The sequence below is a fragment of the Pongo pygmaeus genome, chromosome 20 (genome assembly GCF_028885625.2).
Source record: "Pongo pygmaeus isolate AG05252 chromosome 20, NHGRI_mPonPyg2-v2.0_pri, whole genome shotgun sequence".
NCBI lineage: Eukaryota > Metazoa > Chordata > Mammalia > Primates > Hominidae > Pongo > Pongo pygmaeus.
The window spans coordinates 13,919,326-13,930,332 of record NC_072393.2 but is presented as its reverse complement, the minus strand read 5'-3'; positions in this window follow the sequence as shown (position 1 = coordinate 13,930,332).

Genomic DNA, 11,007 nt, shown 5'->3' with positions numbered 1-11,007 from the left:
GTAAAATACTGATTAATTAGACTTTATTAAAATGGAGAACTTTTATTCATCAGATCCCATGAAGAGAGTGAAAAGTGAAGCCACAAACTGGAAGAAGACATTTGCATTATGTCTTGTCTCCAAGGACTCATATTCGGAATATATAAAGAACTCCCACAAATCAATAAGCCAGGCGAGTGAATAAGAAAGTGGGCGAAGACTTAAACAGGCACTTCACAAAACAAAGATGAAAAAGTGAGGCTGGGCACGGTGGCTTACGCCTGTAATCCCAGCACTTTGGGAGGTCAAGGCAGGCGGATCACTTGAGGTCAGGAGTTCCAGACCAGCGTGGCCAACATGGCAAAACTCTGTCTCTATGAAAAATACAAAATTTAGCTGGGCGTGGTGGTGCATGCCTGTAATCCCAGCTACTTGGGAGGCTGAGGCACAAGAATCGTGTGAACCTGGGAGACGGAGGTTTCAGTAAGCTGAGATCTCGCCACTGCACTCCAGCCTGGATGACAAAGCAAGAGTCCATCTCAAAAAAAAAGCAAAGAAGAAAAAGAGAAAAAGTGACCAATATACAATAAGATACTTAACACCCTTGCAGAGTAGAGAAATACAAATTAACTATATTTCCATCAGAATGGCTAATATTAAAAGGACTGACCAGGCCAGGCCCGGTGGCTCACACTTGTAATCCCAGAGCTTTGGGAGGCCGAGATGGGAGGATCACCTGAGGTCAGGAGTTTGAGACCCGCCTGGCCAACATGGTGAAACCTTGTCTCTACTAAAAATACAAAAATTAGCCAGCCATGGTGATGCGCACCTGTAATCCCAGCTACTGGGGAGGCTGAGGCATGAGAATTGCTTGAACCCAGGAAGTAGAGGTTTCAGTGAGCTGAGATCGCACCGTTGTACTCCAGCATGGGTGACAAGAGTGAAACTCTGTCTCAAAATAAATAAATAAATAAATAAATAAATAAATGGACTGACAACAAATACTAAGTGTGGGTGAAGATGTGGAGTGATGGGAAGGAATGCTCATACATTACTGATAGGAGTGCAAATTAGCACAGCCACTTTGGAAAACTGGAAGGATCCCACTAAAGCTGAATATACATTTATCATATAATCTAGCAATTCTACAGCTAGGTATATGTCAATAGAAATAGGTGGTTATATGCACCAAAACACATGTAGAAGAATGTTTATAGCAGGCTTTTTAGCCAAAACTTGAAACTCAAATATCTATCAATAGTAGGATAATAATTTTTTTTGGAGACAGGGTCTCATTCTGTTCCCCAGGCTGGAGTGCAGTGGCACGAACATGGCTCACTGCAGCCTCAACCTCCTGGGCTCAAGCAATCCTCCTGCCTCAGCCTCCCGAGTAGCTGGGACTACAGGCATGTGCCACCACACCCGGCTTTTAGGTGCATTTTCTTTTTCTTTTCTTTCTTTCTTTTTTTTTTTTTTTTTTGAGACGGAGTTTCACTCTTGTTGCCCAGGCTGGAGTGCAATGGCACGATCTCAGCTCACCGCAACCTCTGCCTCCTGGGTTCAAGAAATTCTCTTGCCTCAGCCTCGCAAATAGCTGGGATTACAGGCATGCGCCACCACACTCAGCTAATTTTGTATTTTTAGTAGAGACAGAGTTTCTCCATGTTGGTCAGGCAGGTCTCGAACTCCCAACCTCAGGTGATCCGTCTGCCTCGGCCTCCTGAAGTGCTGGGATTACAGACATGAGCCACCGTGCCCGGCCCTTTAGGTGCATTTTCATATTTTATTTCTTTTGCTGGTGTTGGTTCTGGGTGCAAGTGATGAATGACGCTCTTGTGAGTGAATGTTGAGTGGTGTGTGGATAATGACTCAGTTAGGACTACAGGCACGTGCCACCATGCCAGGCTAATTGTTTTAATTTTTTTTTTTTTTTGAGACAGTCTCGCTGTGTCACCCAGGCTAGAGTGCAGTGGCACAATCTCGATTATTCTGCCTCAGCCTCCGGAGTAGCTGAGACTACAGATGCACACCACCATGCCGGCTAATTTTTGTATTTTTAGTAGAGACAGGGTTTCCCTGTGTTGGCCAGGCTGGTCTGGAATTCCTGGCCTCAAGTGACCCGCCTGCCTCAGCCTCCCAAGTGCTGGGATTACAGGCATGGGCCGCCTGGCCTTAATTTTTTTTTTTTTTTTTGCAGAGACGGGGACCTCCTGTGTTGCCTAGGGTTGTCTCAAACTCCTGGCCTCAAGTAATCTTCCTGCCTTGGCCTCCCAAAGTGCTGGGATTACAGCTGTTACTATAATAATGCCATGTAACAAACCACCCAAAACTCAGAGGCTTGCTTACTCACAATAAGCCTTTATTCTTATGCTCATGGGTCTAAAGGTCCAGTTTGGCTTAGCTGATCCTCCATTCAAGACTTGGATAAATGACTCTGCTTCAGGCTGTTGGACTGGTTGGGTTCTGTCGGTGCCAAATCCAAGGTTGGGTTTACTCTGCTCCACATTTGATAATTCTCAGGATAAGGGTAAGCAATTCCCTGGGGCATGCTCTTCTCCTGGCAGAATACTTGGGTGAAAGAGCTCAGCTAAGTCCTGCGGAAACATTTACATCTGTTGTTCACATCTGCTGACATCCCATATGCCAGAGGAAGTCACATGACCAAGCCCAGTATCAGTGTGGTGGGGAAATACACTCTATTCACAGCGGGAGGGTACAGTTACATGCAGAGTACACAGGTACTGCATTTCTGAAAATGCAATCCGGCCAGGCGTGGTGGCTCACACCTGTAATACCAGCACTTTGGGAGGCCAAGGCGGGTGGATCACCTGAGGTCAGGAGTTCGAGACCAGACTGGCCAACATGGTGAAACCCCGTCTCTACTAAAAATACAAAAATTAGCCAGGAATGATGGTGGGCGCCTGTAATCCCAGCTACCCGGGAGGCTGAGGCAGGAGAATCGCTTAAATCCTGGAGGCGGAGGTTGCAGTGAGCTGAGATAGCGCCACTGCACTCCGGCCTGGACAACAGAGCAAGACTCTGTCTCATAAATAAATAAATAAAAATGCGATCCTATCCACCATAGCTCTCATGGTGGTTAGGGGAGAGGGGGAGATCCTGTGGGTGGCAGAACTGACAGATGGAGAGAGAGCGTGAGTCCTAATATTATCTTTGGCAGCCTTGGATCTAGCCATGTTTGAAGCCAGATTTATCCTTGGACATCTCAGAGTCACCAGTAAGCTCCCCTGGCACCTTCCTTTTTTTTTTTGAGACAGGGTCTTGTTCTGCAGCCCAGGTTGGAGTGCAGTGGCTTGATCATAGCCCACTGTAACTTTGAACTCCTGGGCTCCAGCAATCCTCTTGTCTTGAATAGTTAGGACTACGGGCACATACCACCATGCCAGGCTAATTGTTTTAATTTTTTTTTTTTTGAGACAGTCTCACTCTGTCACCCAGGCTGGAGTGCAGTGGCACAATCTCAACTCACTGCAACCTCCGCTTCTCAGGCTCAAGTGATTCTTCCTCAGCCTCCGGAGTAGCTGAGGCTACAGGTGCACACCACCATGCTGGCTAATTTTTGTATTTTTAGTAGAGACAGGGTTTCCCCATGTTGGCCAGGCTGGTCTCGAATTCCTGGCCTCAAGTGATCTGCCTGCCTCGGCCTCCCAAGTGCTGAGATTACAGGCGTGGGCCACCGTGCCCAGCCTTAACTTTTCTTTCTTTTTTCTTTTTTGTTTTTTTCAGAGACGGGATCTTCCTGTGTTGCCTAGGTTTGTCTCAAACTCCTGGCCTCAAGTGATCTTCCTGCCTTGGCCTCCCAAATTGCTGGGATTACAGGCATGAGCCACTGGAACCAGCCTTTGGTTTACTTTTAGAATGTGATGATTTTTCAGGCTGAAGTTGGGTTTGCAACAAGGATACATTTCCCAAGTGTTTTGGGTGCTGAAATGGTTTTTTGCTGTTGATTATAATATCTTTCCAGGCTGAGGGTGTTTCTTATTGTAGTCGATGTTTCCTGTTGAAACAGCACAGAATGACATGTCACCTTTCCCAAGAAGCCTCATTGAATGTTATTTTGGGTTACAGAGCCAGAGTAAGAAAAGACAGAGGGTGAGACAGCTGTCACAAGATCTCCAGAAAGTGGCATCACATTTCACAATTTCATGGTAACTGCTCCTTGGAAGCGTGACACCTGCCTAGGAGAAATTCAAAGCTTGAAAGAGAATTTGCCTATTAAGAAAACTGAATATATGAATTCAACTAATTTCCAGGAGAAGGGAACAGTATAGAAAGGGCAAAACATTTTTAGGAAGCTATTATTGGTTGTCATTTAGATATCTGAGACTAGAACTTGGGAATCTGGACAGTTTCTTTTTTTTCTGAGACGGAGTCTTGCTCTGTCACCCAGGCTGGAGTGCAATGGCACGATCTTGGCTTACTGCAACTGCCGCCTCCCAGGTTCAAGCAGTACTCCTGCCTCAGCCTCCCGAGTAGCTGGGACTACAGGCGTGCACCACCATGCCTAGATAATTTTTGTATTTTTAGTAGAGATGGGGTTTTGCCATGTTGGCCAGGCTGGTCTCAAACTCCTGACCTCAGGTGATCCACCCGTCTCGGCCTCCTAAAGTGCTGAGATTATAGGCGTGAGCTACTGCGCCCAGCCAGTTTCTTTCTTTTTCTTTATTTTTTGTTTTGAGGTAGGGTCTCACTCTGTTAGCTAGGCTGGAGTGCAGTGTTACAGTCACGGCTCACTGCAGCCTCGACCTCCTGGGCTCAAGTGATCCTCCCACCTCAGCCTCCTAAGTAGCTGAGATTACAGGAGTGCACCATCATGCCCAGCTAATTTAAAAAATTTGTTGAGATGAGGTCTCACTATACTGCTCAGTCTTGGACAGTCAGTTTCTAACTCTTAGGGGAGACAAGGGAGTGGAGTGGTTTAAATCCTTGCTCCTCAAATTATAATCCATGGACCAATAGCATCAGCCTCAGCTGGGAGCTTTCTAGAAATGCAGAATTTCAGCCTCTGTCTAGGACCTACTGAATCAGAACCTTCTCCATGGGCTTGAAACTTGGTTTCCAATTCTGTTTGCATCATTTGTTGATTTTGGGATGGTTGGTGAAATATTTAACTTTCTCTGAGTCTCAGTTACCTTATTTGTGAAATGGGAATAATAATACTAACCAGTTCCCTGGGTTGCTGTGAAGATTAAATGAACTAGTCTACTGTGTTAGGGCAAAGGTTAAGAAGCTATAACAAGCCTGGGAGTGGTGGCTCACGCCTGTAATCCCAGTACTTTGGGAGGCTGAGGAGGGTGGATTACCTGAGGTCAGGAGTTCGAGACCAGCCTGGCCAACACGGTGAAACCTTGTCTCTACTAAAAATACAAAAATTAGCTGGGCGTGGTGGCGCAGGCCTGTAATCTCAGCTACTTGGGAGGCTGAGGCAGGAGAATCGCTTGAGCCTGGGAGGCAGAGGTTGCAGTGAGCTGAGATCATGCCGCTGCACTCCAGCCGGGGAAAAAGAGCGAGACTCTGTCTCGAAACAAAACAAAACAAAACAAGCAAACAAACAAAAAAGCCCCAAAAGGACTCCCAGACATAGTGGCTTATGGAGGACAGATGATTACCTCTCTTTCACACAATATTTGGCCATGAGCAGTCCAGGTTGGCAGGGAGGAGCTGTTTTACACACAGTCATTTGGGATCCTGCTTCCTCTCATCTTGTTGCTAGGTCATTACTTAGGGTATTGTCCTCATTTAATAGATTGACACTGGGTCTCAGGCACATCTATGTTCCAGTACTTGGGCAAGCAACTCATCACTTTGGCTCACATTCCATTGGCAATAAGAAGGAAGGAGGCAGGCAGGACTCATCTCTGGACCAGGTTAAAGGCACCAAAAAGCACCTCTTCATTGCCCATCACCATAAGACACCCCCACCAGCACCATGAGAGTTTACCATTGCCGTGGCAACACCCCAAACTACTGCCCCTTGCCATGGCAACACCCAAAGTTACCACCCATTTTCTAGCTATTTCTGAATAATCTGGCTCTTAACTAACATGTATTGAAAGTGGGTATAGGCCAGGCATGGTGGCTCACATCTGTAATCCCAGCACTTTGGGAGGCTGATGCCAACGGATCATGAAGTCAGGAGATCGAGACCATCCTGGCTAACACGGTGAAACCCCGTCTCTACTAAAAATACAAAAAATTAGCCGGGCGTAGTTGCAGGCGCTTGTAGTCCCAGCTACTCGGGAGGCTGAAGCAGGAGAATGGCATGAACCCTGGAGCTGGAGCTTGCAGTGAGCCAAGATCTCACCACTGCACTCCAGCCTGGGCTACAGAGCGAGACTCCATCTGAAAAAAAAAAAAAAAAAGAAAGAAAAATTGGGTATGAGTATGACCACAAATCACTACTACTCTTGGTGCAGGAGTAGTCACAGAGCTGTAACACTGCTGCTACCTCAGTAAAGCTGCTTTCTCCAACCACCGGCTCACTCTTGAATTCCTTCTTTTTTTTTTTTTTTTTTTTTTTTTGAGACGGAGTCTCGCTCTGTTGCCCAGGCTGGAGTGCAGTGGTGCGATCTCGGCTCACTGCAAGCTCCGCCTCCCAGGTTCATGCCATTCTCCTGCCTCAGCCTCCCGCGTAGCTGGGACTATAGGCGCCCGCCACGACACCCAGCTAATTTTTTGTATTTTTAGTAGAGACAGGGTTTCACCGTGTTAGCCAGGATGGTCTCGATCTCCTGACCTTGTGATCCACCTGCCTCGGCCTCCCAAAGTGCTGGGATTACAGGCGTGAACCACCGCGCCTGGCCTTCAATTCCTTCTTGAGCAAAGCGAAGAACCTGCCCTGCATCAGCAAGACCTTGCTCATCTGGCTACACCCAGCCCCAAGAGAGGCTGGGAGATGTAGTTTCCAATCAGGCATCTCTGTGCCTGAAATCGTCCTATAAACTTTACAAAATTAATCAGCGAGAAAGGGAGGGGGAGAAGTGAAAATAAGCCAAGCTTGTAGCACATTCAGCGTTAATCATTAAGTCAGCTTGCTCTCTGGCCTGCTTCCTTATAGCTGTTTGCTTCCTGTTGCATCAGAATCATGTAGACCCTGTTACAAGATTATAGTTTCCCTTAACTGCTCTATAGATGTCATCCTAAGCATTGTGAGGCATTAAGTTTTCCATTTGAGATATTCTTTCAGATCCTGAATATCAGTGAAACTACTACCTCTTTTTTTTTTTTTTTTTTTTTTGAGATGGAGTTTTGTTCTTGTTGCCCTGCCTGGAGTTCAATGGCGTGATCTCAGCTCATTGCAACCTCTGCCTCCCAGGTTCAAGCGATTCTCCTGCCTCAGCCTCCCAAGTAGCTGGAACTACAGGTATGCACCACCACACCTGGCTAATTTTGTATTTTTAGTAGAGATGGGGTTTCTCCATGTTGGTCAGGCTGGTCTCGAACTCCCGACCTCAGGTGATCCACCTGCCTTGGCCTCCCAAAGTGCTGGGATTACAGGTGTGAGCCACTGTGCCCAGCCGGTGAAACTACTGATGTCAGCTGGTCTGAAGGACCCCACAAAGAGCTGACTTACCAAAGAATGCAGTTTCCATATCTTGATGATTTCATCCTCCTTACCCCAACCAATCAGACTCAATTTTCCAGTCCTTGCCCTCCATGATCCTCTTAAAACCCCAGCTCAGAACTCCTTGGGGAGACAGATTTGGGGGTTCCTCCTTTCTCCTCACTCAGATGCCCTGTGATCACTAAACTCTTTCTCTGCTGCAAACCCTGCTGTCTTGGTGGATTGGTATGTTACTGCACAGCAGGCATACAAACCTGGTGGGTCTGCAACATACCCACTCTGTGAGTCTCCACTGCTCCTGCGTCAGGTACTTCTTACAGGGGCTGGCTCTGTGAATTTCAGCTCTTATGATGCATCATTTTTACTGTGATATTTCTCAGCTCAGAGGCACTTTTCACCTCTTATCCTGCCACACAGCTTGTGGACAGATGTGATATATCACTGCATCTGCTATTTTGCTAAAGTGATTATCCAGTTCTTTCTAATTTCCTGGTCGGGAGGAGAATGGATATCACCACAGTCAAGACTGGGATTTAGCAGCAGTGGTGTATTTAGATACTTCCCCATGTGTGGAAGGCTGATTAGCTCCATTTGCTAAGTACGTAGCAGCTGCTATTAGTTTTTAATGATCTTAATTCCCAAAGTAGCTTGGTGGCAAAAAAAAAAAAAAAAAATCTTAGGTGTTTTCCTGCCAAAATTCCCAGGAGACAGATGTTTGCTCTCAGCATCTGTATATTAGGGAAAGGAAAGGAATATTCTTTGGCTCCCAAAGATTTCTAGTCAAGGGGGTTGGTAATAGAGACCACATTTGGCAGAAAGATTGGATCCTGAGATTGAAATTGCTCTGATTTCATCCTAAGGGCAAATAGATTATGTTCTCAAAGCATTTACTTTTAGAGATAAACTAGAGAGAATATTTTTTTCTCTATTCAGTAAACGGTTTGCTTTCCTTGCACTAAACTAGAAATCAGTTACTTTGCTAGCTTTCTTTTTCATAGTCCTAGAAATGTTCTTTGCATTCCCTCAAATAATTACTTTATAGGTGAAGGCAAAGTCACTTTTTTTTTTTAAGAGATGAGGTCTTGGTCCATTGCCCAGGCTGGAGTGCAGTGACATGATCATCACTCATTGCAGCATCAAACTCCTGCCCTAAAGTAATCCTCCTGCCTCAGCCTACTGAGTAGCTAGGACTAACAGGTGCAAGCCACCATGCCCAACTAATTTTTAAGATTATTTTTAGAGACAGGGTCTAGCTATGTTGCCCAGGATGGTTTTAAATTCCTGGCCTCAAGTGATCCTCTCACCTCAGCCTCCTGAGCAGCTGGGATTACAAGTGCAAGCTACTGCACTGACCAAAGTCACTGTTTGAAAATGAATTTTCTTAAGGCTTTGACTAAAGAGTTTTAACACTCTAGTTGTACCACTTACTAGACATGTGTCATGTTATTTAGTCTATGTCTTTTTCTCGTTTACAAAATGGGATTAATAATAGTAACTACCTCAGAGAATTGAGGATTAAAGGAGTTGATACAAATGCTTAGAATAGTGCCTGGTACATTGTACATAAGTGGTAGCTATTATTACTATTTCTTAAAAATAATTGTGAGTTAACTGTAGCATCCTCTTTTTGATCTCCTGTCCCCTCATGGCAGGCATTGTCATCTGTCCCAGAAATCCCTCTCCTCTTCCTACTTTTGGGAATAGAACTCCTTTGAGTATCAGCAGGGCACATGGTTGCCCAGTTAGAGACTACATTTCCCAGCTTCTCTTGCAGCTATATAAGGCCATGTGAACAAGGTCCCAGCAATAGAATATGAGTGGAAAAACAATGTAACTTCTGTGTTGCTTCCTTAAAAGGAAATGCTTGCTGTCTACTTTTTCTCTATCCCTTTCATGATGACTGGAATAAGGACACTGTGGTGAGCCAGGGTGGCATATGGATGAAGACATATCCTGGAGATAATGGATCAGCGAGATAGAAAGAGCTGGGTTTCTGGGTGACTTTGTGCAGTGGAGCCCCCTGCTTGTGTCAGGCCATCTGCCTCCTTCTGGATTCTTAGGTGAGAGAGAGTTAAACTTGTTTCTTATTTGAGCCATTGTGTTCTTGAATCTCTTTGTTCAGTTTTTTTTTTTGAGACGGGGTCTGGCTCTGTCACCCAGGCTGAAGTGCAGTGGTGCAGTCATGGCCCACTGCAGCGTCCACCTCTTGGGCTCAAGTGATCCTCCCACCTCAGACTTTTGAGTAGCTGGAACTACAGGAATGCACCACCGCACCCAGCTTCTTCAATATCTTGACGTCTTTGTTTCAGAATCTCATTTATATGCTAATACATTCACTTACTATCTGGGCAATAGAGTGTATCTGAGACAAATGGATTCAGTGCTTAACCTGAGCCAAAGTTTGTAAACAAAATTTAGAATTTATTGGTCAGTTAGTTGATCCTAAAAGCAAAAAAGTCCAGTTCCAATTAGACTGAATACAAATGGGGCCACATTAACATTAATGCCTGAATTTCAATAACTCATTATTTTCCACATGGGGGACCTCAACATCTCCTCTCTACAAGCTTCCCACACTACGTTGCAGGATTCTTGGGGGTGGATATTTCATTTCTGTCCAGGAAAAACTTTGCTCATAACAGATTTGCTGCTGTTAAAGTCCCAATGGCAAGGTTGGGCGCGGTGGCTCATGCCTGTAATCTCAGCACACTGGGAGGCCGAGGTGGGTGGATCACCTGAGGTCAGGAGTTCGAGACCAGCCTGGCCAACATGGTGAAACCCAGTCTCTACTAAAAATACAAAAATTAGCCGGGCATGATTGCGGGTGCCTGTAATCCCAGCTACTCGGGAGGCTGAGAGGGGAGAATCACTTGAACCTGGGAGGCGGAAGTTGCAGCGAGCTGAGATCGTGCCATTGTAGTCCAGCCTGGGTGACAAAGGAAGACTCCATCTCAAAAAACAAACAAAACAAAACAAAAACCCCAAAAAACCAAAAATTAACCCGGCATGGTGGCAGGAACCTGTAATCCCAGCTACTGGGGAGGCTGAGGCAGGAGAATCGCTTGAACCTGGGAGGCAGAGATGCAGTGAGCCGAGATTGTGCCACTGCACTCTAGCCTGGGTGACACAGTGAGATCCTGTCTCAGAAAATAAATACATTAAAAAAAGTCCCAACGGCAGTCTCCTTGCTACCATCTCTGCTTCTAGTGCTTTCCATGAGTGACCTGCTTTTTTGGATGCCAGAGCCCAGTGGTCCTCACTGGTGACCTTCCTCATCCATCACGGCACCAAAGCTGTCAAGGGTCTTGAAGGGAGAAGGGCTTTTGCTCCAATTATGTCAAGGTGTCATTCCAATGCCTTCCATATTCCACTATTACTGATGGAAAGTCAGCTGGATTGAAATGGCCATTACTTTGTAGATGATGTATACTTTCCTCCTGGCTGCT